Raw genomic sequence first — 26,131 nt, 5'->3', positions numbered from 1 at the left:
ACTATATTACTGACTTTATAGATGGGAAAATATGAACAGGCTTGTGAAATGATATGCCAGCAAGCATTTTTTTTTAAATTTTTTATTTATTTATGATAGTCACAGAGAGAGAGAGAGAGGCAGAGACACAGGCGGAGGGAGAAGCAGGCTCCATGCACCGGGAGCCTGATGTGGGATTCGATCCCGGGTCTCCAGGATCGCGCCCTGGGCCAAAGGCAGGCGCCAAACCGCTGCGCCACCCAGGGATCCCAGCAAGCATTTTTTGAACATAAGAACATACTCTATAGAAATATGTGAAATGTGGTTATTAATTAACATCAAACTTATAGGAAAAGAAAAGTATATTCTATGTATTATTGTTGCTAATCTAACTTTTAATGATCTCAGTAATTATCAAAAATATTTTTATGCTGTGTGTTAACTACACTGGAATTAAATCAAAAACTTTTAAAAAAAAAAAACTTTTTTTAAAAGTATTTTTATGTTAGTCACTTAAAGGTTCAAAATGCGATTAATCAAAAGCTTTGAGGAGCTCTCAGTAATTTCCATGAAAATAATAATTGTTCTTTTCCTTGAAAAATGAATACACAAACTCAAAATTAACAGTAATGGCAGTTGAAAGAAGCCAAGCCATCATTTGCTCAGAAAAGAAACTTGGGAAGCCTGAGGTCACTTTATTTTGTCTAATACTGGATACATTGTACCTTCTGTTACCTTGGGGCTTGTGTGGTTAGTGTATGATTGAAGAGAAAAATTTTGCTTAAGGTATATGAATAAGGGACTTTTTGAATGTGGGTCAAGGGCATACCTGCCTTTTCTAAAGATGCCTGGATGGGGTTTAATGTACATTTGTACATGTACATTAAAAGTCCATGATATACTGGGGTATTTAAATCAACCATAGTCTAAAGAATGCAGGGTTTTAATAACTGTGCTAGTGCCCGGGCTTCTACCTTTGCCTGGACATCCCTCTGCCTCATTTGTTCCAAGCCAAATCCTACCGCTCCTTCGAAACTTATCCTGGGTATTTCTTCTGGGAAGCTTCCTAGACCCCATCTCTGTTTCACCACCTCTTGGACTGGGTGAATGCTAATGTGGCCCTTACCACACTGCACTCGTACCCCTACTGCCTAGCAGAGGGTGAAATAGAGCAGGTGGTCACTAATTGCTGTCAAGTGAATACATGGTACACATTGAAATGTAGCTTATTAAGAAATTTAACTAAATACAAAAAGAAAGACATGTAAAAATCTTAAACTACACAACCTTATGTCCCTTCTTATAAAAGGAAATTTTTTTTTCTCAAAGATTTTATTTATTTATTCATGAAAGACACACAGAGGGAAGCAGAGGCACAGGCAGAGGGAGAAGCAGGCTCCCTGTGGGGAGGCCGAGGTGGGACTCAATCCCAGGACCCCAGGATCACACCCTGAGCCAAACAAAGGCAGACACTCAACTGCTGAGCCACCCAGGTGCCCCCAAAAAGGAAATTTTTAAAGATATTCACCCTTCTCCCCCTTTGCAAAGACTAAATTCATAATAAAGTACTATGAATATCCCTGAATCTTTCCTTTTCTTATGCTCAGCTTTTCTCCCCTAAAACTTGTTAGTTTCTCATTCTTGGGCTTTGTGGTTCCCATAAGCTAAGAGTTTACTTTTTAGGTCAAAGGATCATAGGTGATAAATGAGTGGTGAAGTTTGCATTGATATTTAGGTAGGAGCTGGATGGAAGTTTTTTCTATCTCAGAAATGAAAAATAAAGAGATCTTTGAAGAAGTCTGGACAATCAGAGGATAGTAAGGTGAATGCCTGACTTCCAGGAGTCCGCAGCTGTGACCCACCAGAAACAAAGAAGGGGACAGTACAATTAACCTTCATTTTCTAAAGAAGGTTTTAAGTGCTGAACCCTCTGGAAAAGGCCTTCTGGTCACAGAGAACTGACTCACTATAGTTTCCTTGAGGAAAGGGGGGATTCACTGTGAGTGTGTTTACAAATGGGACCTAAAGTTAGAATTGGAAGTTTTCAGGTCTGGAGGTAGCTTTAGGGGCAGCCTCTTCTATATCAAACCTTTCCTCTCACTGTGTGTTGCTTTACTTGGGCTCCTTTTGCTATGTGCTGGTTTGGTCTTCTAGCTGGACTTTGAGTAACCTCTCTCAATCTCATAACTTTTGCTTACACCTGCCATTATTTCCTTGACTTGCCAAGACTGCCACATCCAGAACCCTATCCTCTCCACCCTCTTTCCCTTGTTTCTTCTTCATGTCTTCTTTCCTTACATTCTTTCAATTGTACTTTTTCCTGATAATTGCTTCATTCTCTCAGATTTTTCTAATCCAGATACCTGAGAAAGAATCCAGTAACCCAACTCATTTTTTCATTGCCTTCTTCTAGGTCCCTAACCAGCTTTGCCCAAGAGTCAGACATGCACCTCTAGCCCAGGGGGCTGTGGGTGGGGCAAGGGGTTGTTACTTGGTATAAAACTTTCTTTTAGTAGGAACTATGGAAGGGCCATCTTCCCCTTCGTGTAGGCGGTGACAAATATATTTGATATATCTAATATAAATACATTACGGAAATATAAGAAATTAAGGATAATCAGATTATTAAAAATTAAACTGTTTCATAGTTGACAGTTAGTAGAACGGAGATAAGAAGACTGGGAACAAATAGCAAATTTATAACCAGGAAAGAAATTGGGAGAGGGAAATGTGTTAGAGTTAGTTATTAGATGAGTGACATAATTTCATGCATTTATTAGAAAGCAGGAGTGTGTGAATATTGAAAGTGAGACTATATTGACTCAGGTTCCAGAGGCTGGTTTAAAAAGCAAGCATAATCCCGAAACTGGAGGCCGGGATGGGGATAAACAGGAATACTAAGCTTCCTGGGGAGCCTCTGCCCATTCTTTTTTTTTTTTTTTTTTAAGATTTATTTATTCATGAGAGACACAGAGAGAAAGGCAGAGACGTGGGCAGAGGGAGAAGCAGGCTCCCTGTGGGGAGCCCCATGTGGGACTCAATCCTGGATCCTGGATCCTGGGATCAGGCCCTGAGAGAAGGCAGATGCTCAACCGCTGAGCCACCCAGGTGTCTCTCTCTGCCCATTCTTCTTGCCTGTGTTTTCTTTCTCTGCTTCTTATTCTGCTCTTGATCCCTCTTACATTAGCTTCTGGAGCAATCTGTCATGAACTAGTGATGTGACCTTGGGCTGGTTATTTATTCTCTCTGAAACTCAATTTACTCATCTGTAAAATAGGGATAATGATTATTATTTCAATAGCTTAGTATAAGAATTAAATTAGATGGCATAATATATTTAAAGTGACTGGTACACATTACCTAGGATGTAATAGGTGCTCAGTCAATTGTACCAATTATTCCAGCACACAGGAAGGAAGGAAACATTGCCTGAACAATGTGTTAGGTAATATTTTGCTTGTTATATCATTTATTTCATGTAAGAATCCTGAAGGACTTGTACTGTTATTTCTACTTTAGGAACAAGGCTACAATTTTAGTACTTAATTGAATCTTTGCTATGTGCAAAGCACTGAGTTGAACCCTTTCATGTGTTGTCTTATTTAAGCCAAGTTAGAGGCTATTTATGTTTTTCATCTCCTGGTTGAGGAAATTGAGGTCAGAGAATTTAACTTGCCCAAAGCCATATAACTAGGAAGAGACAATGAGAACTTGCATGTAACTCCACCTGAACTTAGGTCCAGCTCACTCCAGAGTTTTCCAAACTCACCTAATGGATGAATGTGAATATGACTGAATCAAGATTCAGGTCTTGGGTGGGGCAGTGCTTTTGCAGTTCACTGACTGAGTGACAGACAGATGAGTAGTAGGAAGACATACACACTTCTGCTGCATCTGAATCTGAATGCTGTGATTAGACAGACAAGGGCAAATTTTGGAAGGACGACAAAGGAAAAAAATTTTAATAATTAAAATATGTCAAAATAGGGTCTCTCAGACCTGATGAAATGATTTAACCAACATGTGTTGAATGTCTACTGTGTGTCAGGCAATAAAAAATGACCTTGGCATGGTGGGATGCAAGGCAAGTAAGGCTGAATTCCTACCTGTAAGGTGGTTTCATTCTGGTGGAAAGAGATGGAGACTTGCACAACTAATAAAGCATATAGCAATGGATCAGAGAACTGTGGTAGTCAAGAGAGAGAACGGTTACTTTTTAAGGGACTGGTGGTCGAAGGAACTGAGGAAGGGGCACCTGTGGCTCAGTGGTTGAGTGTCTGCCTTTGGGTCCTAGATCAAGTCCTGCATCGGGCTCCCTGCTCAGCACAGAGCCTACTTCTCCCTTTGTCTGTGTCTCTGCCTCTCTCATGAATAAATAAATAACATCTTAAAACAAAAAAAAGATGGAACTGGGGAAGGCTTCATTCAGGAGACAACATTTGCAATAGTCTTTGAGGTGACAAATACAGAAGTACCAGAAGCCTTCTACAGTTTCTACAGTTTCCTTCTTCTTTGTATGAAGTAGCTGATTATTGTGGTAACATATAGACAGTAGTGTTTTCCAAGGTTCTTTGACCAAATGTGGAGAAATATCTATTCTTATTAATGATAAGCATATATTTCCATTTTCTGGTCTGCGGTTACCTGTGTCTCTATTGAAGGAGCCAGAAAATGGAATCCTGTTTTCTATACATTCTAGGTTGAGGATCTATAATCATCCAGCAGTCCAACAAGAAGCTAACGAATCCCTCAAGTGGCCAAATGCCCCAGTATCAGCTTTTGGGTGTATTGTGTGGTGTTAAGTAGTACTAAGGTACTGGCAAGTGGGTCATTCATCCATTTAAAATTTGGATTGGAGACTTTAGTCTGTGGTTGGGAGTTCCCAATTTTTCTTGCATGCAATACCAGGTTTTCTGGAAAAAAAAAATCTTTTTTTTTTTTTGGATACAGTCTCAATTTAAAACATTCTGCCTTGTCTTCATAAGTATATTCCTGATTGGTAACCTATGTGTTCTGTTATTTAAGGTTGATAATTAAATTGAGTTTCCATGGCCTGATCCTGTTTAAAGACGCCTGTAGACATCTTCTGCTTGCAGGTTTTGTCCACTTGAATGAGAATGTATGTACTCATCTTTGCAGTGTAAGGTAGAAACCTAGCCAAGAGCCTTTGTTTTGGTTTGGTTCTTTGCGTGATGTCTCCTTTTTTCTAAACTCTGTTGATGGACATTATATTCATCCTTCCTTCAAGGCCTGGCTCAAATGTCACTTTTCTTACAGTCTTTCTCAATTCCTAGAGCCTGAGGACTGCCTCCATCCCCAAAGAGTCCATATTATCTTGTTCTTTTTTTGATGTGATCATAATATCTATACATGTTCAATAGCACAAATCCCTTAATAAGTGATAAACAAGAGGGAAGGGATGTAGGCTCCATTCACCTATGGATCCCTCTAAACACCCAACATAGCCCCTGCCCTACAAGTGGTTGGTGCTCAAAGATGTTTACTAAAATGAATTGAATTGAAGTTTGGGTTTTGTTGGACTGGCTTTGGGTATGGTAACATTGAAGTTTGAACTCCAGTTCCTTTTTGGAAAAGGATGCTTAAAAAAAAAGGCTTTTAACTGATTTTAGAATGAAAGAAACTGTGTAGTATAAACAGCAATTGTAATTATTATTAATAAACATCATTAAAATAGCATGAACTGATAGAAGTACTTCCATGCTTGCTTTTGCTGGCAGTGTGGGCAGGCCTGATAAACTAACTGGTCTTTTCCATCTGTAATATCTATGATTCTTTGAAATTTTATGTAGACAAGTGCAAGCTAATGTACACTGGAAGGAACAATTGAAACAGCTCATACTCACTGATGGGCTCTGAATTACTCTACTTGTAAGTGCTCAGGAAAAAGATCTCAGATTCATTGTGGATTGCTCAATGGAGACATCTGCTTGCTGTGCAGAGGCAGCCAGAAGAATGAATGAGATATAATAGGCTGTATTAACTTTGAGAATGGGATAAAGAATGATGCAGAAAATAATATAGTGCACATAATTTGGCATTGACTATTTCTGTAATTACAATAAAACATTTTAATGATATACATTGATGTTATGACTTCACCTTAGAATCAGAATTCGGCATTGGGTCCTTTCAAAGAAAACAAAGCAGAAATACAAAGGATCCAGAGAAAAACAACAGACTGTCTCCAAGACATGCAAAGGATTTGCCTATAATGAGAAACTGAAAAGACAAGGATGTTTTAATTTGGATAAGGGGGGGACGACGACATTGTATAAATTTATTTAAAATTAATGGAAGTTTCAGAAAATTGCTAGAGCTAGCTTCAGATTATCCTCGGTAATGGAGATCAGAGATGGGCAGGATAATTGAAATCCCTGATAATCTCCAACCCTCATTTTAGCTATTAGTGGCAGCATCCTGTCCTATGAAAAGTTTTAATAAATGAACAAATACAAGACATTGCAACACAGGATTTGTGAACTAAATGACCCAGGAGAAAGGCTGCCAGTTGTGTTGAGAAGCTCACAGAGTTTGGAATTAGGTGACCATGGGTCTAGTCCCTATTCTTTGTCCAATCTTGAGTGATACGCTTGACTTCTATGAGACCCAGTTCCCTCATCTGTAAGATAGAGATAACAGTAATATTTATTTTATGGTTTTATTGAGAGAGCCAAATGAGCTCATTGGAAGTGGTAGGTGAGTTGTGATATTTGATACTGAGGGCTGGTTGTTAAGAGTACCTACTTTCCCATTTGGCTTGCTGGTCTCAAGGGCAGACATGGCTCCTGGCACCTGGAAGATTACATCACACCTTCCCTTCTCTTGCACTTTCTACGTTTTATGTTCATGGTAGGAGATTTTTAAAAGATCCTTCATCTCCAGGATCATCCACAGACTGTCCTACTTCCTTGCTCCTAGAAAGCCTTAAGATAATTTTGCCATGTTTTTATTAACATATGATCATTTAAAAGTCATCTCCTGTAATTTTCACAGCAGCCCTTTGAGGTGTAGACTGCAGTTGTCTTCATCTTCTAGAAGTGGACGCTGAGGCACAGACTACTTGCTTATGGATATATAGTGATGGCTGATAGAGTCAGACCTGCATTTTCTTGCCTCTGGATGGATTGACATATTCTAGAAAACTGACTTATGTGACTATACTGATCCCTTCCCTGGGGAGTGGCCGGCCTTTCTTAATTCCCAAGGAACTCGTACTCTACCCTTTGCACACAATTCAGGACTCATGTCCTCCATAGAGCCTGTCCTAAGCCCTCTGTTACCCTGGAAGAAGTCATCTTGTCTGCCTCAGCACCCTGTATTGTAACTTTTAACATACTTTATGTTAACAGTAGAAATCCTTGTACTCTATGCAATTAATAGTTGGTAATTAAAAAAAAAAAACTAGTTGGAGATTTAGTTGAACAAGGAGTTAAAGCAGGAATCATATAAACTATGGAATCATTCCTTAAGCTTTTATTTCAACTTAAAACATCGCTCAAGTTTCTGATGTAAGGCCAAGGCCTCCCTTGTCTTTTGAGTTTCAAGTCTCCCATTAGAGCCCTGCATCCTATTTCTCATATAAGCCACTCCTCCAAGGCTTTTGCAATCATTTTGTCTTGGTTTCTTTTAAAGTGGAGCAAGATCTTAAAGACATTCTGTGAGGCATTCAGATTTTTCCAGGTTTTTTATGATATTACAGGTGGCTCTCCCACACACAAATCGACAGCATGTGTTTTTAGTAACTCACCTTAATGTGCCTTTCCCAGACATTCACCTTAGATCTTGTAGAAACAACTTCTCTCTTTTTTATTCACATTCCTTCCTTTAAGTAAGTTTAATTAAATTGTGTAATACCAGTGATTATGGTTTTGGGGAACAAACAATGAGTTTAGGGAAAAAAACATGCTGACTTCTGGTGAACAGACAGCTCTGCTGTGGCAATAGCAGAGTGCAGGCATTCTAGAGGAGCCTACTACTGGCTATGATCATCCCACATTGTGGGCCTTATGTCTTTACATTTGCAGAGGGAATGGAGGCCATAGATTAATTAGTTTAGTGTCCATCACTTAAGAGAGCTTCTGCTCAGGATGGCTTCTGTTCCGTGTCTAGCCTAGAAGATGAATTTCTTGAAGGCCTAGCATTCATCTTTCTAGCTAGTCTTAGAATCTAGCACAGGGATGGCTATATAGTGAGCCCTCAATAAATGTCAGCTAATTGGCCAACTAGCCATACCAACAGAAACAAAACTCAACTTTGCCACTGAACATCTGCTGCCATGAGTACTAAGCAGCAATCAACTGTCCAGAAGTTGGGAGAAAGAGGGAAGTAGGGAGAAAGGAAGAGCCAGCAAGTGAATTTCTAATATTAATATAAGGTAAGACAATGTGTACCATTAAATAGTTAATGTAAGGTGGCTATAAAGAATTGGATTTTTGTGTCATATGTAATTAACCTAGGTAACTCAATAACACAAAATAACATTGAGACAAGCATGCTTAATAACATTTTATAAAAGACAAGATATGTTCTTATGTGAGGAAAAATCCACACTTAACATCACAGTATCTGACTACAAAAAGCCTCTGGTGATGATGTTCAGGGCCAGCCAGGTCATAAAAAAAATTTCCTCTACTGACATACCATTGGAGTGTGGAGTTTATTATATGCTTCTTGTGACAAAGTAAAGCATCTTGCATTGAGCACCAGAAAAGGAAAGAAGGCAAGTCTGAAGAGTATTGAAGCTGACAGAGACATTCTGTGGTAGGTGATTGGTTTGGAAAATGGTGGAGACTGCTGGTGATGACAGGGACGTCCTCTTTCCTAAGATAAATTAGGCAAAACATTTAGCCTTGTGCTTAATAAATGTTGGAACCAAAATAGACTTAGGAAGCAAAGTCGGAAAATCATAGCAAGTTTGTATGACCATAGGAAATAGTATGATAAAGAAAAATATGTGTGTGTGAAACATATATGAAACTATTTGTAAAAGCATATAGAATGTATGTCTGGGTAGAATAGAGATAATGCTTCATTTGAGCATTATTTTCACAATGAGTATGAACCTTCTAATTAATTTTCCATTGTGAGAATCTGTAGACCAGTTCCGATTATTAATTCTTAAGGACCTCCCTGTTTCTCAAGAGGTTGTGAAGCCATTGTCTAGCAAAGGAAGAAGGGAATTAACATGGCATTGAGCGCTCATTGTGTGCCAGGCATTATGCTAAGTGTTTAATGTATGTTATCATATTCCTTTGAATATAAGTTGTCATTGATTTGTGTAAGGTCCACATTACTTTATGTGCAACTATGAAAGAAAAAAAACTCTCAATTAAACTATGGCACACCAGCAACATTAAAATGGATCTTGATTTCCTAGCTATTAAAATGTGAAGAATATCCATCTTAGAATCAACGTGAGATGGTATCTCATTTAATCCTCCCAAAAACCCTTGAAGTAAGTATTAATACTGCCAGATGAAGAAAGTGAGACTCAGAGAAGTCAAGCAATTTGCATCAAGGCAAACTGATGCAAGTGTCAGAGCTGGAATTTGACCCAAATTAGTGTCTCCAAATTCAATCCCTTTCTCTCTCTCTCTCTCTCTCTCTCTCTCTTTTTAAGATTTTATGTATTTATTCTTGAGACACACACACACACACACACACAGAGGCAGAGACACCGGCAGAGAGAGAAGCAGGCTCCATGCAGGGAGCCCGACGTGGGACTCGATCCCAGGTCTCTAGGATCAGGCCCTGGGCTGAAGGCGGCACTAAACCGCTGAGCCACCTGGGCTGCCCCCAATCCATTTCTCATAGTCTTGTGCTGCTGATTGAAATCAGTGCTTGCCCCAAAACTCAGAGATTTTTTAAAATAAAAAATAGAAACATTGTATTCTAAAAACATTTACCTTTGTACTTATCTCCCAAAGATGTTTCCTCGGGGGAAAGACTGGGAGTGACACTGGGATCCATGATGGCCATGGATTTCTAAGGGTAGAAGGAAAATTTGAGTTCCCCTGGCTAGTCTCCCATCTGATGTTTGAACCCCCGATGATAACACTCCCCCAAGGGGCCACATGGCCTCTGAGAATCAACAGCAGGACAATCACTGGATTACTTGGACAGCTCAGTGCACCTGTTGTGAGCGCTGCTTTCATCTGCTTCTTAGTACTGGTTCTATCGTGGAAATATATAGAGTTGGCCTCACTGTCTTAACCCCTTGTGGCCCTTCCCATATTTGAAACAGCTATAAGGGACCCTGTAAGTCTTCTTTACTCCAAGTTGAACATTCCGAGTTCTTTACAGGACACAGTCTAGAAATTTTTCTCTCTGGCCATCATACTGAATGCATCCCAGTTTCTCTATGTTCCTTTTACAGAGAGGCATTCAGAATTGATCATTTTGCTCCACAGGAATGAGAATGATCATCTCCCTTGCTTTAGGTACCGTACCTCTCTTGGTGTGACCTGCAAGTACATCTGACTTTTCCAGCACCTCATCAGAGAAATGTAAGCTCTCTCTTCCCTGCTCTTTCTCCTTCCTTCCTTTCCTGTCCTCCTCTTCCTTTTTTTTCTTCCCTTGACCAAAAAGGTCATTTCTGACCTTTTTTTTTTTAAACACATGCTGTTATGTAGGCAACCTGGAGTTTGTAATTTATATGTTGGACTTAAGTTGTTCTGCTTTCATCACTTTGAAAGTTCATTTTGTTAGAATTGACATTTTGAGGATTTTTTTTTTTACTTTGGCTTTTTGTTTGTTTTCATTTCATGGTCATGACTCCCAATTTTATAACATCCATAAACAAAAACATTTAAAAATGTTTTCTATAGTTTTAACTAAATCACTGCTGTACGAATTGAGCATGACAGGGCCAAAGACAGAGTCCTTTGGGAAGACATAGGAAATCTTTTTTTTTTAAAGATTTTATTTATTCATTCGTAGACACATTGAGAGAGAGGCAGAGACACAGGCAGAGGGAGAAGCAGGCTCCATGCAGGGAGCCGGATGTGGGACTCGATCCCGGGTCTCCAGGATCTCACCCCAGGCTGCAGGCGGCGCCAAACCACTGCGCCACCGGGGCTGCCCAGTCATAGGAAATCTTAAGATTTTTTATTTTATTTTATTTATGATAGACATAGAGAGAGAAAGTGAGGCAGAGGGATAAGCAGGCTCCATGCTGGGAGCCGGACGCGAGACTCGATCCCGGGACTCCAGGCTCGCGCCCTGGGCCAAAGGCAGGCGCTAAACCGCTGAGCTACCCAGGGATTCCCCATAGGAAATCTTTTAGTTGTTGAGTTACCAAGCCACAAGCCATGACCTTTTTCCATCATGCCCCCCATATGTCTCTATCTACTCTGGAAGAATATCAGGTGTTTCACATGTACCATCACACGTAACCTGCGTGGTTACATGCTCCTTTTTTATAGCTGGGCAAACTGAGGCTCACTGGTGAGGGAGCTTGCCTGGGATTGCCTGTTTACTAGGAGTAGACTGGGATTTGCACACAGGATTTCCTATCCCATCTGCTCTGTGTGGCTGTACCCATTGTGAATTACTTTGCTGAGATCTAGAGATGCAAATATTACCTCATTTTCCTTAGTTACAGGAGAGCATTTCTGACCTCAAAGAGCAAAATATTATAGTAGAAATGCATTCTCTTCCTCCTTTTCCTGGAGAACCGCAGGCAAGAGTGTGGATACTTCACTCCTCTCTAGGGATAGGACTTAACACCATCACCTTCCCTTTGACCTCTCTTAGAGTAGATGTAAAAATAATGTTTGAAAAGGACTTCCTGGATCTTCTGGGCAATTTGAGTAGTTGGGTCCTGAAGGTGAGGAACTAGGCACAAAGAAAACAGATTTTTAAGATGCTGGTAAAAAGTTGTTTACCTAAACTCTTGGTAATAAAGTCACACACACACACACACACACACACACACACACACACACACACAAAACCAGAGTTAGAGAGCCTTGCTTTTTAGGACATGCTACCAAGAGTTCATATTTTATAATAAATTACTATGAAGTTTAGGGATGCCTGGGTGGCTCAGTGGTTGAGCATCTGCCTGAGCATCTGCCTTCTGCTCAGAGGGTGATCCCCGGGTCCTGGGATTGAGTCCCATGTCAGGCTCCCCACAGGGAGCCTGCTTCTCCCTCTGCCTGTGTCTCTGCCTTTCTCTCTGTCTCTCATGAATAAATAAATAAAAATAAAATATTTAAAAAATTACTATGGAGTTTAGAAAGGACAGAAAAACAAATAAATGATACAGGGAACTACTGCTGCTCAAACCACAACTGGTATCTAGCTTGTTGGTAGGCAAGAAAGTGTGTTTGGCATAGTTAGGATCCATGAGGGGCAGAAGCCCAGGGGGAAGTAAGCCATCCTGAGGAAGTATCAGCTGCCACATTTCTCTCTCATTGAGGGACTGATCTTTGGTGTATCCCTGAATCTTCTAGGAGGAGTCCTGTTAACTATTAAGAAGTAATGAAAACAGGTACCATTGCTTCATGAGAGCTTCATGAGAGCTTCATGATTCTCAACTATAATTAATAACAGATGGTTTGCAATGAAACAATGCACTAACAGTATGTATAGCTTAAAAAACAAGGACCAGGCACCTGGTGGGGCTCAATCGGTTAAGTGTCTTCCTTCAGCTCAGGTCATGATCCCAGAGGCCTGGGATCAAGTCCCTGCATGGGGCTCCCTGCTCAGTGGGGAGTCTGCTTCTCCATTTCTCTTTCCCTCTGCCTTTCCCCCTGCTCGTTCTCACTCTCTCTCTCAAATAAATAAAATCTTAAAAAAAAAAAATCAGGGGCACCTGGGTGGCTCAATAAGTTAGGCACCTGCATTCAGCCAAGATCATGATCCCAGAGTCCCAGGATGGAGCCCTACACAGGCTGCCTGCTAGGCCCTCTGCCCCTCCTTCTCATTCTCATGGTCATTCTGTCTCTCACACTCTCCCAAATAAATAAATAAAATCCAAAAAAAAAAAAGAAAAAGAAAAGAAAGAAAATATTTTTAAAAACAAAACAAAATAACAAGGACAGCTAGTTATCCCCTTTCATAAAGAGAGTCAAGGTCAGTGCATGAAACAAAAGATAGTAGTGAGGAAATGTTGCCTATTTGCTTCCCCAGCAAATGTACCCATTACCTACATTAATAGAGGCCTTTTCTCTGTGAGGAAGTTCATTTAGTATCTTTCTTCCAAAACAGAGTCACTTAAGATAAATGAACTTACAACACAATTGATTGAGGTAAACCCCAACACACTAATTCAGTCTTTCTGGAATGCTAATATACTCCAGTGAAGAATTAGGGAATTAGATGAAACTTTTATCTCTTTTTCTGCAAAGGAACTGCTCAACTCAAAATTAATTGCTAAGGGAAATGGTTCTACATTATTTCCCATAAACCTACCTTGGGGACTGAAGGACTGTGGGTAGTGGGGAACCCCAGACATGGAATCTATGTCCTAGGGCACTGCTAACACAGTGCATAATTTTCAGCAACTCCCAAGTGACTTTTTCTGACATCCATTCCATGTAAAACAATGGAAACCTATTTCCATGCTTATTTGTGTTTCCCGGGAGCCCTTAAATGCCATGGTGAAGATGAAAGGACTAGACCCTTTTTCTTACTCCCTTTAATGATTATTCATAATTTTCTAAAATCATTTCATGGAGCAATGCCACCTGAAGATGAATTTTAGGTCTATTTGTCTATTTATTCATTTGGTCATTCATTCATTCCACAAATATTTATTAACTACATCTTAGCAGAGATCTAGGGACTAACGAGCATAAAAGATGAGTAAGCTTCAGTCATCATCCTCAAGGAACTAAACATTTTGTAGAGGAGTAAGACACGTATGCAGATAGCTGTATATAAGAACAATATAATAAATGCTTTAAAAAGGTTCAGATAAAATCCCGTGGGAGGTTCGCATCCAGTCAGAAAGAATAAGGAAAGCATCGTGAAGATGATATCATTCGACTCCAGGGATAGAGCGGTTACAGGATCTCAACAGAGGCAACTGGAGGAAGCATCCGTTCAGACCCAGGAAACCACACAAACAAAAGCAAGGCATGTTCTGAGAAGAGCAAGTAGACCAGTTTGGCCAAAGCATAGGAGGGAATTGTGGAGAGAGGCACAGTTCAGGATATATGCTGGGGGATCTCAAACACTGGCTTAGAGAATTACATTTTAGTTTCATGGGCAGTGGGAAGCCATTGAAAGTTCTCAAGTAGAGAAGTGATGTAGGCAGATCTTTAGTTTGGGAAGATTTGTTTGCTGTGGTATGTGAGGTGGGTTGCATGCAAGGAGAGCCCAGAAGACTAAGGAGAGCTACTGAAGTATTTCTGGTGCAAAGGGCTGAGGACTGAGATTAGGATGATGGCAGTGAAAATGCAAACGGAGGTTGAGCTTCAGAAACACTAGAGGCAGTTTGGCAACAGATTGAATAGGGGTGGAGACACACACACACACACACACACACACACACACACACCAGCTGGCAAAATGGCGACACTCCTAAGAGAAACTGGGAGCATGCACTTGTACACTTTCACTGACGTGTTGGGGCAAGGGGATGGTAGGATTAGGAGTAATCTTTTTAAAAGGCAGCTCAGATCTCATTGCTCCCCTGCTGAATAATATCTAAATGGCCCTCCACTGTATTTAGAATAAAATCCAAACTCCTTGCCACAGCCCAGTGTAAGTTCCACGTGAACTGGCTCCTGAGCTGCTCCAACCTTATCTCTTGGCACTCTCCTCTGCTTCAGCTATAGTTCCATTGGCCACCTTGCCATCCCTCAGATGCACCAAGTTCATTTCTGCCTCAGGGCCTTTGCTTTTACTGTGCCCTCTGCCCACAACACTCTGCCCTCAGATCCTCACCTGACTGGCCCTTTCTTGGCAGTCAGGTCTCAGCTTAAATGTCATCTCCTCATAGAGGCCTTTCCTACCCAATCAATTATCATGCCCTTTGCCTACAGCCACCCTTTATCACATCATCCTGCTTTTTATTCTTCACAGCACTTCCCATAATCTGAAGTGATCTTATTTATTTGTTCCCTTTGTGTATGTCTGTTCCATTCTACCAAAAGCAAGCTCTAAGAGTGTGTCTTGTTCACAACTGTAGTCTATTAGAACCACGCCAAGCACATATGAGGTGTTTCATGAGTAGTTGTCAAGCAAATAAATGAATGAGTGAATACGAATTCTTTTGGGGGGAATGTTAGCTTTTTATGCAGGTGTCACATTCAGGTAGAGATGGGCAACAAGGACTTGGGTATGTGGCGTTAGAGGCTGAGAGAGGGCAATGTATTACATTTGTCTTACAGGAGATGAAAAGTCAGGACAAGTCACTTCCTGGGCCATTTTGAGGAAAGGTATCTTTTCACTGCTTCTGCCTCAATCACTGATTTTTTTTTTAAGATTTTATTTTTATTTATTCATGAGAGACACAGAGAGGCAGAGACATAGTCAGAGGGAGAAGCAGGCTCCCTGCAGGGATCCTGATGCAGGACTCAATCCCAGGACCCCAGGATCATGCCCTGAGCCGAAGGCAGCTGTTCGACCAGTGATCCCTCGATCACTGATCTTAACTTCTAGTCTCCAACTTAACCTACAATGTTCCAATGAGTGTCTTTTGTCCTCCAGGACTGTCTACTTGGCAGACTTCAGCAAAAAAAGCTACCTTGTCTGAAGTAGTTTTTTAAATTCCTGCTTCAGAATTGCTCACAGAGTCTGCAGCACCTTAATAATATTGTGAAATATTAATAAGTACTATTCACTAAGCACTTGTGCCAGGCACTATACTAAGTATTTTCAGAAATTGTCTCACCAAATCCACCTTAAAACCTTATAAAGTAGGTAAAAAGATTCCCCAGTTTTGTGGTGAGAAACTGAGACCCAGTAACATTAAATCCCGTGAGCAACGTCAGATCTGAGGTTCCAGTGCTGTCTGAGGGACTCTGAAGCCTGCATGCTTAACTGCTGGTCAGTGTCTGCGGTGAGAGAGAGAGCTTGTGGGAGTGAGGGAACGGGGTGGGAATCTTTCTTTCTTCAACATGAATGTGACTTTGGGAAACATCCAGGAGCTGTAGAACAGAATCCTGGTTATGCCACTTGATAGATGTGTGATCTCAGATGGGAAACTTTCTCAGTAATAAAATGCTGCTGCAAATGCTCCTCATAGAATTGTGTTGCCAGCTATAATCTGTAAAATGCCTGGCACACAGTGGGACTTCATTTTGTACTCCTTTCTTTCTCTTATCAGAGAACTAACTCTTGATTCGTTCAGGATTTGATCATCTAGTTGGTGGAAGAGCGAGTCCCTTGCTTTTCCTCAACTTTCTTATTCTTATCCTGTTATATAATTTGTTTCCACTTCTGTGATGAAGTTGGGCAAGAGGAAGGATTGGAGGTTGTACTGTGTGAGAAAGGAACTAGAGGAAATGCAGTCTGAAGTGATTGCTTCAGATTCCTACTTCATTTTTGTTTTAAGCCTGTGATCTGGGGCAAGCACCCAGGTCTCAATTTCCTCATCTGTAAAATGAAATAATATTATTTCAGAAGAAATATTTTTGTAGAAGACAAAATAATACTTGTCTTCTACATCGCAGGGTTGTTGTGAGGATCAAATTATAGCCTGAAAGAAATTTGGAGAACATAAAGTTATATACAATTGTAAGGTGTTCTTATCATTGCCATCATTACAAAATGAGAGTCCATCCTTCTTTTTAGAAGTTCTAAAGCAATAATCGTGCTCTGTTTGTAAATTGCCCAAATTAAACTTGTGCCTTTCTTTATTCTTCAATTGAAACAATTCCCAAACTACTCCCTTAATCTTTTATCTTACTTAAAGTTCTGGCTTAAAATGAGGTGGTATCTGCCCTATTCCATCCATATGGTAGCCAATATCTACATGTGATCATTCATATTTAAATTAATTAAAATTAAGTGAAATTTAAAATTCAGTACTTCAGGGGCACCTGGGTGGCTCAGTCAGTTAAGCATCTGCCTTCAGTTCTGGTCATGATCCCAGGGACCTGGGATTGAGCTTGAGCCCGCCTGGGGCTCCCTGCTCAGTGGGAAGTCTATTTCTCCTCCTGCCCCTGCCTTTCCCCTTGCTTGTGCTCTCTCTTGTTTTCTCACTGTCTCTGTCTCAAGTAAATAAATGAAATCTTAAAAATAAATTAAAAAAATAAAATTCAGGTCTTCAACTGCACTGGCCTCATTTCAAGTACTCAGTAGCTATATGTAGCTAATGGCCACCATATTGGACAGTGCAAATAGAGAACATTTCCATTTTGCAGGAAGTTCTAATGCACAGCACCATGGCTGATTTCCCTGAGTTCCATTTTTCCATGCTTTCTCTTAATGCTATAGGCATGATGAAACCAAGCTAGCTGTTCTTCAGATGAGGACATTGAAACCCAATGTTCTTGCCAATGCCTATATGATAGAATATCAAGAATTATAAGAATGTTTGCATCATCTATTCGAACTTCCTAATTTTACATATGAGAAAATTTAAGCCCAAAGAGAGTGAGATCACTTGCTTGAGCCCATACAACTCTTTAATGGATTTCCACTGCTTTTCTCACAGTGGAACTGTGGATTCAAGAGTAATAGAGTAGGCTGATATTCCTTTTGCAGGGCTGCTAATACCATCCATCTCAGCAGAAAATATGCCTGAGACAGAATTTACAAGTAGCTTGCTATTGTGATTTGGCATCCTTTTCCTGCCTGGCCAAGTGTTGCAGGTGAGCCCCCACTCTGTCATTGTGAAGGTGTGTTGGAAGCTAGCGAACACGTCCTTCCATGCTGCCTCTAAGTTACAAGTGTCCTAGAAAATGGTTGCTTTGAGAACCAGAATATTCCATGTTTCATAATTTGAATAAATTTCCCAGATCAGCTCAAATTCCCTGAGATTGGCTTCATCTTTGCACTTATTTAAATCATGAAATATTGATCTTTAAGCAAACTGCTAGGGAATTTAGAATGGGGATGGTTATTCCCCAGAGGTATATGCAATATAGATGTAAAATGCTAAATAGCATGTGGTACATAGTAGGTGACCAATAGATGTTTGATTCCATCCCTCCAGCTTCGCCTATTTCCACTCCCATCCTCACCCCAGCAACCAGCCCTTTCCTAGGTAACTGACACAACACTTGCAATTCCCAAGTTGCTAGAACTCCAAACTACTGTTTTTCAAAAATCTTATCCCCTCTGATTAATCTTCAGTGAGCGCCTACAATCAAGGGCCCAGTGTATTCACAGTTTGTAAAGGTATGGGGGGGGAGCATATATTTTTTAAATTTACCATCAAAACAAAGGATCTAGTTGGTTTCAAGCATTTCTAGAGACAACAGGGTGCATTTGAAGTAGGAAGTGTGCCAGAAATTTTGCACTGTGTGGTTGCTCTACCCTTCCATATATGTATGTAGATTAAATAGCATCATCAGTAAGTTTAGGAGGAGAATTCTACTCTAGCCTGCTTTTCACAATCATAGATAGCTTATTTCCAAAATATTCTAATTGTATTGACATTTCACACATTGATGTATGCCTAAGGGAAATCCAGGAGGGAAAAACAAAATGGAACCCATTCATTTATTTTTGAGTCAAGTAAAAGCAAAGAGAAAATACTTCATTTTTAAACACCAGATATGCTCAACAATTAATGATACAACAATCAATATTTTCTTAAAGCATCAAACTTGGAGTGTAACTGATCCTCAGTTGGGAATAAAGCCTAACTCTGTTAGAGGGAAATATGGGTGGAAATAATGAGACCATAAGAAGTGAAAGCCTAAATCCGTTCTCCTCCTAGGACTCCCACCTCCACTCCAATGTCAGGAACCTATCTCTCCTTCCTCCCAATGCTGAGATCTACTTTGAAGGTGGCATTGCTAGTGACCCATCAGGTCTGACTGCCTTTCCACTCTGCTCCTGGCTATCTATCTCAAATTGTGCTACGTTTCAGCTCTAATACTTGTACTTTCAAATTGCATGCAAACTGCTCTGCCACTCCCTTGCACACACAAACACCAGCAAACTCCTTGACAAAGCAAGCTGCATTCTCTTAAGAATGGAAGCCCTAGGGATCCCTGGGTGGCGCAGCGGTTTGGCGTCTGCCTTTGGCCCAGGGCGCGATCCTGGAGACCCGGGATCGAATCCCACATCGGGCTCCCAGAGCATGGAGCCTGCTTCTCCCTCTGCCTCTGTCTCTGCCTCTCTCTCTCTCTCTCTCTCTCTCTCTCTCTCTCTCTCTGTGTGACTATCATAAATAAATAAAAATTGAAAAAAAAAATTTTAAAAAAGAATGGAAGCCCTAGCATATCAAGCGTTAGATATGCTAATGATCCCACCTACCTCTGTAGCCAAAGCCTTATCTTTTTAGAACCCAAACTATTGTCTCATCCCAAGAGAGTTGTAGTCATGTTGCTTTTCCCCAACATGGCTCTGTCATAGGATTGAAATGTCTTAGGGCAAAGCTGTGGTCAAATGATCTCATAAGAGATGTAATTCCACAGCTCTGACTTTAAAACCTGACAGAGCAAATTCTTCGTTACAAATGCCCTATTGACCCACACAACACAGAATGCTGGACTTTGTGGCACTGCGAAGTTTCAGAGTTGTGACAAGCCACAAAATACCATTTGGTCCAACTTCTAACAATGCTTAAATGCCTTTTCTCATTAAATTTTGTACCTGGGTAATGCTGAACCAGAAAGATTGTTGAGGGGAAAAAAGCAAAACCAAACAAGATTCTTAGTCATTTCACATGGATCCAAAGAGAACAAATATTAATAGTTTGTGATTTCTTATACTCCTACCTGAGGGAGAGGCTTGTACTTTTTTTTTTTTTTTCAAATATAGAAAGAGCTCAGATGGAAAAGGAGGGCAAATTCAAGAGACTTGTTAGCAGTCTCTTATCTGCAACCCTCTTTCCCACAGATCTTCCCAGAAGATACGGTAAATGACATTAATTAGACTTGAGGACATCTTTGAAGAAAGACCTCCTTCTGTCTAGGCCCAGAGCAGAGGGCAGTCCAAGAAAAGAGGCATTTCTTTATGTGTATTATTGTATATGTGCTTACGTCTTCCTCATGGCTTTCTTTCTTTTATTTTTAATTTTTGTTTCTTTATTTTTAAGTAATCTCTACACCCATCGTGCGGCTTGAACTCACAACCCTGAGATGAAGAGTTGCACGCTCTACCGACTGAGCCAGCAAGGTGCTGCACCCATCGCATGGCTTTCTTCTTCAACTGTCTCATCTCCCTCACCATTCTCATCATTCATTTATTTATCCAGTCATTCCCTGAGTACCCACCACTGTGTCAGGTGCTAAGGATCCCTCTCTAGAAATCATAAAATAAATGCCTTCCCTTCTGGCAGTGTACTGTGTTGTATAGCAATGAATAAACAGTCCAGTCTAAAGTGGCAAAAATTATTAATAGGAGCCTAGAGGAGGGAATGTGACTACTGGGCAGCTGGAGGAAGCAAGGGAAGGAGAAAAGTCTTATTATTTTTTTAAGATTTTATTCATTCGTTTGTGAGAGATGCACAGAGAAATGCAGAGACATAGGCAGAGCAAGAAGCAGACTCCTCTTGGTGAGCCTGATGTGGGACTCGATCCCAGGACCACAGGATCACAACCTGAGCCAAAGGCAGACGCTCAACCACTGAGCCACCTAGGCACCCCTGGAGAAAACTCTTAGATGGAGCTTTACAGGTCTAGAAGAATCTTTTGGGTGAACAACTGGGGAAGAGAGGCAAGCAGAGGAAAGGCACCTCGTAGGAGGGAACAGAAAGTTCAAGGTCATAGAACCATTTGAGAACCAAGTCTTCATAGTGAATAATGATTTTCTTGAAAAGGATTCTTTTCAGAGAAAGTAGAAGGACATGAACACAGGGTTAGTGGAGGAAAGATCTGTCCCATGACAAGGAATTTGAACTTCATCTGACAATACTTTGGAATAGGGCAAGACTGGGGACAGAGACATTAACCAATCGACTGTCACAGGGAAGCAGGAAGGAGGTGGTGAGGGCTATTGGAAGGGGGAATGAGGAGAAAGGGGACATGTTGAAAACATTAGAGATAGAGTCTGCAAGGTAGTGTGGAGTGAGGTGTGGAAAGTCTAGGATGACACTGGTTTCCTATTTAGGCATGTGGGTATTAAGGTGCTATTTTCTGAACAAAAAGAAAACAGAAGTTAGGAAAGGAGGCTCAGCCACAGGAGGCTAGTTTTGTTTCTGTTGAATCTAAAGACTACGGGACATCCTGATGGCAATATCTAATGGAGCTTGTGGTTGGAAAAGTCTGGCTAGAACTCAGCTCATTTGTGCAAACATTTATGGTGTGCTTTCTGTGTGCCAGCTGTTGTGTTCCACAGGATGCCTGAGCTAGAGATGTGGGTCAGAACCATGTGTTTGTAAGTGGCAATTGAAACTATGGACAATCACCTAGGAAGAGCACACTGAATAAAATGATAGGTCTAGGGATGGAACTCTGGGATCCCCAATCCTTGATGAAAAGGTAGAGGCTAAAGCTAAAAAAAAAAAAGTAGTGAGTGAGAGAAGTAGAGGGGTGATATCAGAGATGCCACAGTCAGGGAGAGAACCAGAAGAGGCCCTGGGGAGCTGACAGTGCAAATCCTGCAGACTCAGGCAAGGTATAGGCTGGCAAGTGCTTCTTCCATTTGACATTTTGAAGCCATTTGTGACCTAGGTGGAAGCAGCTGATCTGAAGTAGGAAAGGTGGGAGATTTGCATCCTCATCTTCTTTGGGGTAGGGGTTGTGTTTTCAAATTCTTACTCCACCTTTTGCTTCTCTTCGTCATCCTATTCCTTTGCCCATCCCTGCTCCTTCATACAGCATTATTATTTTTTTTTAATTTATTTATTTATGATAGTCACAGAGAGAGAGAGGCAGAGACACAGGCAGAGGGAGAAGCAGGCTCCATGCACCGGGAGCCCGATGTGGGATTCGATCCCGGGTCTCCAGGATCGCGCCCTGGGCTAAAGGCAGGCGCCAAACCGCTGCGCCACCCAGGGATCCCTATACAGCATTATTGATTGATTGCTATCCTGAATTCCAAACACAGTTTAAACTACCCATAGACATCTCTTTTTTTTTTTTTCCCATAGACATCTCAACCTTGATCTTCCACCTTGAGCAAAATAAAACACATTCACTTTCATCTAAAAAGCCTGAGTCTCCTCCGGTATTCCTTTTCCTAGTTAACTCATACCATCTTTCATCCAGTACCTGAAGCCAGAAACCTTGGACTCACTGAATTCTTTCCCTCACCTTCTACACCCAAATGGTCATGAGGATCTATTGACTTCACCTCAAAAATGTCTTCAAATTCAGCATTTTCTTTCTCCACCTGGTACCGTGTATGTACTTCTTTTAGGATTTATTTCATTCCATCATAGTTTTGTGTATGTACATACTTCCCCCTTTAAATCCTGAGATCCTTGGGTGCCTGGGTGGCTCAGCATTTGAGTGTCTGCCTTTGATGCAGGTCGTGATCCCAGGGTCCGTGGATCGAGTGCTACATGAGGCTCCCCACAGGGAGCTTGCTTCTCCCTCTGCCTATGTTTCTGCCTCTCTCTGTGTCTCTCATGAATAAATAAATAAAATCTTAAAAAATAAATCCCGAGATCCTTGATAATAAGGTTGTTTTCCTTTATTTAATCTTATGACTCTGCCCCTAGTACAGTGCCTGGCACCTGGCTGATGCTCAACGCATATAAGCATCACTGAATGAATGAATGAACAAGATCTTTCCAGATGTGACATTTGCCTTCCTGTCTAGAAGCTTATGGAACCATTTTTGTGTCTGTAGTTCTGACCTTTCTGCTCTCTGGTCTGCCTGCCAACCTACCTCCTTCACTTTAGCTCTAGTTGGATGACACATGATTTTGAGGAAGAACAGATGCATGAAACCAACCAGTTATGAATTTGCCCCTCTCCACTCCTCCAATAGAGGAAAACATTTCTCAGATAAGAAAAATGATAGATCATCCAGTCTTTAGGGGTGGAGATGTGGATAATTACCAGAGTAATCACTCCTTCATTGCAGGACTACTAATTTCTGAAAGCTATGTCTCATTCAGAATAGGAACCAGTGTCAGTGGAACAAATGAATAAATGAATGAGCAAAAGTTTGAATGCAGAAGAGAAATGTGAATCAGACATCCAACTTCAAAATTTTTTTAAAGATTGGTTGATTTTGAAAGAGAGAGAGTGAGTGGTGGGGAGGGGCAGAGGAAGAGGGAAAGAGAGAACCTCCAGCAGACTCAACATGGGGGACTTGATCTCACAACCCTGAGATCATGACTTGAGCTGAAATCAAGAGTTGGATGCTTAACCAACTGAGCCACCCACGTGCACACCCTAGACTTCCAACTTTGAAGAAGAACCGCTTTCATACCTCCAGGAAAGATTAGCTTTAAGGAAGACCCATTTTAAATTTGAGCATTATGGTGAAGTGAAGTTCTTGCTAGAGACAGTGTAGCCTTTCAGCCCCCCAGTTGTGCCATCATATTCTTTTTTTAACAGATACTTGACATGATAGTGGATAATAGTTTCAGGACAAGCATATTCCATAAAGGGGATTGGGTATTGTGTATACACTGTGTATTGGCATACACAGTCCCCAGTTGGCCCCATTTGGGGTTTGTCCTGGCCAGATGGGGTACAAGGACAGGACATAGACTCCCTAACAACTGCCTCAGGTGACTTCCTGGTACCTCTGTCCTTTGCAGGAGTCAGTCTTGGATTTCTCAGAGTCTCCTATTCACAGGGCCATTTCTGATGCTTACAAATGGGAGGCCTTGTTTTTTGGCAGCTTCATTGACTTTCCCCCCCTAAAGCAACAAATGTAAAATGTTTTTGTTTTTCTTTTGCCTGAGAGGAGGAAAACTGGTATGTTTTCTCAGGCAACTATCCCAACATGCTGTCTTCAGAGGAGCGTAGTTGTGTAAACTTTCTGGGCCACAATTTTCTCATTTGTCACGTGAAAGTGGTTGGTTGACTTACCCACATTCTTCCTTAGACTGCTATGCTATGATCTGGGGGTTCATAATATTTCCCTCACCACTCTCACCTCTCGGTCTGACATGCCCTAGCAGCACAGGAAACTGAGTTATCTCAGCTGTGTTACGGAAACAAAACTGATATATTGAGACTCTGTATTAACACAAAAGACAAAATGAGAACCAGGAGAATGGCACAATGATCCTTCTTATAAAAGGTTTCTTCATTTTGTGAAAACATTTATTTATTCATTAATATATGTATTCATTTTTCATCCTCTTAAGTTAATTGCTTGTTAGTTTTTTTTTTCATTGTTGTTGTTGTTGTTGTTTTATGTAAGCTCCACACCCAACATGAGGCTCAAACTCACAATCCTGACATCAGTAGTCGGATGCTCCATTGCCTCAGCCAGCCAGGTGCCCCATGCACCTGTTAGTTTTTAAGGCCTGTGCTAAGAGGCTGCTTCCTGCTCTGTTTCAGGATTCCTCATAAGTTGCTCCTCTAATATGTCACACTGGGGTTCCCTGGGACCAAGCACCTTTCCCTGAGTCCCTCACTTGTTAGGTCTGCCCATGCTCTGAGTCATTGGTAAGGAACTCTGAGCTATGGTAAGGAACCATGATAAGGAACCATGCTGTAACACATGAGGAAGGAACCCTTAGCTCCTATAGGTGTTCATCCATATAAATCCATCTCCAGCAAAGTAAAGGATGGAGGCAGGGAATACCACAGGTGTGTTATTTGCATCTTAGGTCCAAAGCTCTCGGGCCATCCTGCCCGATGAGCCACCAGAAACAGTCCCTGGCAGAGGCAGATCAGTACTCCATCTCAGGGAAGCTGCCAACGCATCTCCTATCCACCACCCTGTATACATGGGGCCCACCCAGGTGCCCCTGCGTCACAAACATTGCTAAGCATATCCCATAACTAGAGACAATTACTGGGTGAGAGGTAATAACTCACTGTTATGTGACATCTGCAGTGTGCGATCAGTTGTGGTGCTCGTTATCTCCTTACCATTCTGAGGTGAAGAGGATTGCTCATATTATCCCCATTTTATGTAGGAAGAAAGTGAGGCTGCTGGTCCGAGACTTCAGTGTTCTGATTCCAAATCCAGTATTCCTTCTTTCTCCTTGTGCTTTCTGACTGGCCATCACTGACACTCCCACCCTGCAGGCGAGGGACCAACTTGACACCTCCCCTGCTCAGAGTATTTTAGGCAGGCAAGGGTGGTTCAGGATTTACCAGTCTCCCAAGAATTAGCTGCAGACAGAGATCCTCTTTCCATCAATGCCAGGCCTCTGGGTTGGGAGGAGCTCAGTGATCTGGACATTGGGGCAGGGTTCACCCCCAGCCCCACCCCGGGTGACACTGAGGTCCCTGGTTCCTCCTCCACAGGTAAAAAAGCACCCTTTTCCCAGAGAGACCCTGGAGTGATGGGAATCAGAGACAGGGACTGCCTTGCCCACAGGGTAAGGCTGTAGGAACCCTCTAGACAGGAGTAGAAGAAGAGTCCAAGCTGCAGCAGGTTACCTTCTGAGAACATGCCACAGGTGGAATGCTCCAAAGGCAAGAGACCTTCACATATCTGAAGAGGTGTACAAACTTCCTTAGTTTTGCCCCTAGGTGCCTGCACTGAAACTCAGTACTCTATTCATTGGCTTAGTAGACATTTATTAAACATCTATTATATGCTAGGCCCTATTCTAAGTACTAGAGATGAAACCACACAAGACAAGTCGGTCTTCCTAGAGTTCACATTCCAGTGGGGCATAGGCCAGAGGCTAGATTGAGACCAGACTTTTGCTGCAAAGGCTCCTAAGAGTCAGGTGACAGATGTGTTTCCATCCTAGCTTTTTCTAGTATCAATAGAAATCATTTCCAGGATAGGCTGTAGCTCAGATGGCTCAGGAAATTCTTGACCTGAGCTGACCATAGGTGACCAGCCAGTATTGCTTTGTGACCTCATTAACACTTCTCTAGAAGGAAAGGTGTACAGGTTGAAGATTTCAGTCCTCTGTAATACTTAAGAACAGAGGTTTGGGCTTTGTCTATTGGTTTTTGTTTTCCCC

The 26,131-nt window shown here is 41.4% G+C and overlaps 1 protein-coding gene across 6 annotated transcripts in view; it reads left to right on the top strand.

The window, feature by feature from the left end:
- Positions 1 to 26,131, top strand: part of BCL9 (BCL9 transcription coactivator) — an 84,649-nt gene that overhangs the window by 6,213 nt on the left and 52,305 nt on the right. The window contains exon 2 of one of the 6 annotated variants that reach the window (XM_041755459.1): positions 10,440 to 10,505. The exons of the other annotated variants lie outside the window; for them this stretch is intronic. The gene's annotated coding sequence lies outside the window, so the exon portion shown is untranslated. The remainder of the gene's footprint in view (positions 1 to 10,439; positions 10,506 to 26,131) is intronic. 6 annotated transcript variants of the gene reach the window in all.

The sequence above is a fragment of the Vulpes lagopus genome, chromosome 5 (assembly GCF_018345385.1).
Source record: "Vulpes lagopus strain Blue_001 chromosome 5, ASM1834538v1, whole genome shotgun sequence".
Lineage (NCBI taxonomy): Eukaryota > Metazoa > Chordata > Mammalia > Carnivora > Canidae > Vulpes > Vulpes lagopus.
Note: the sequence above shows the minus strand (reverse complement) of the source record. Positions and strands in the feature narration are given on the sequence as shown.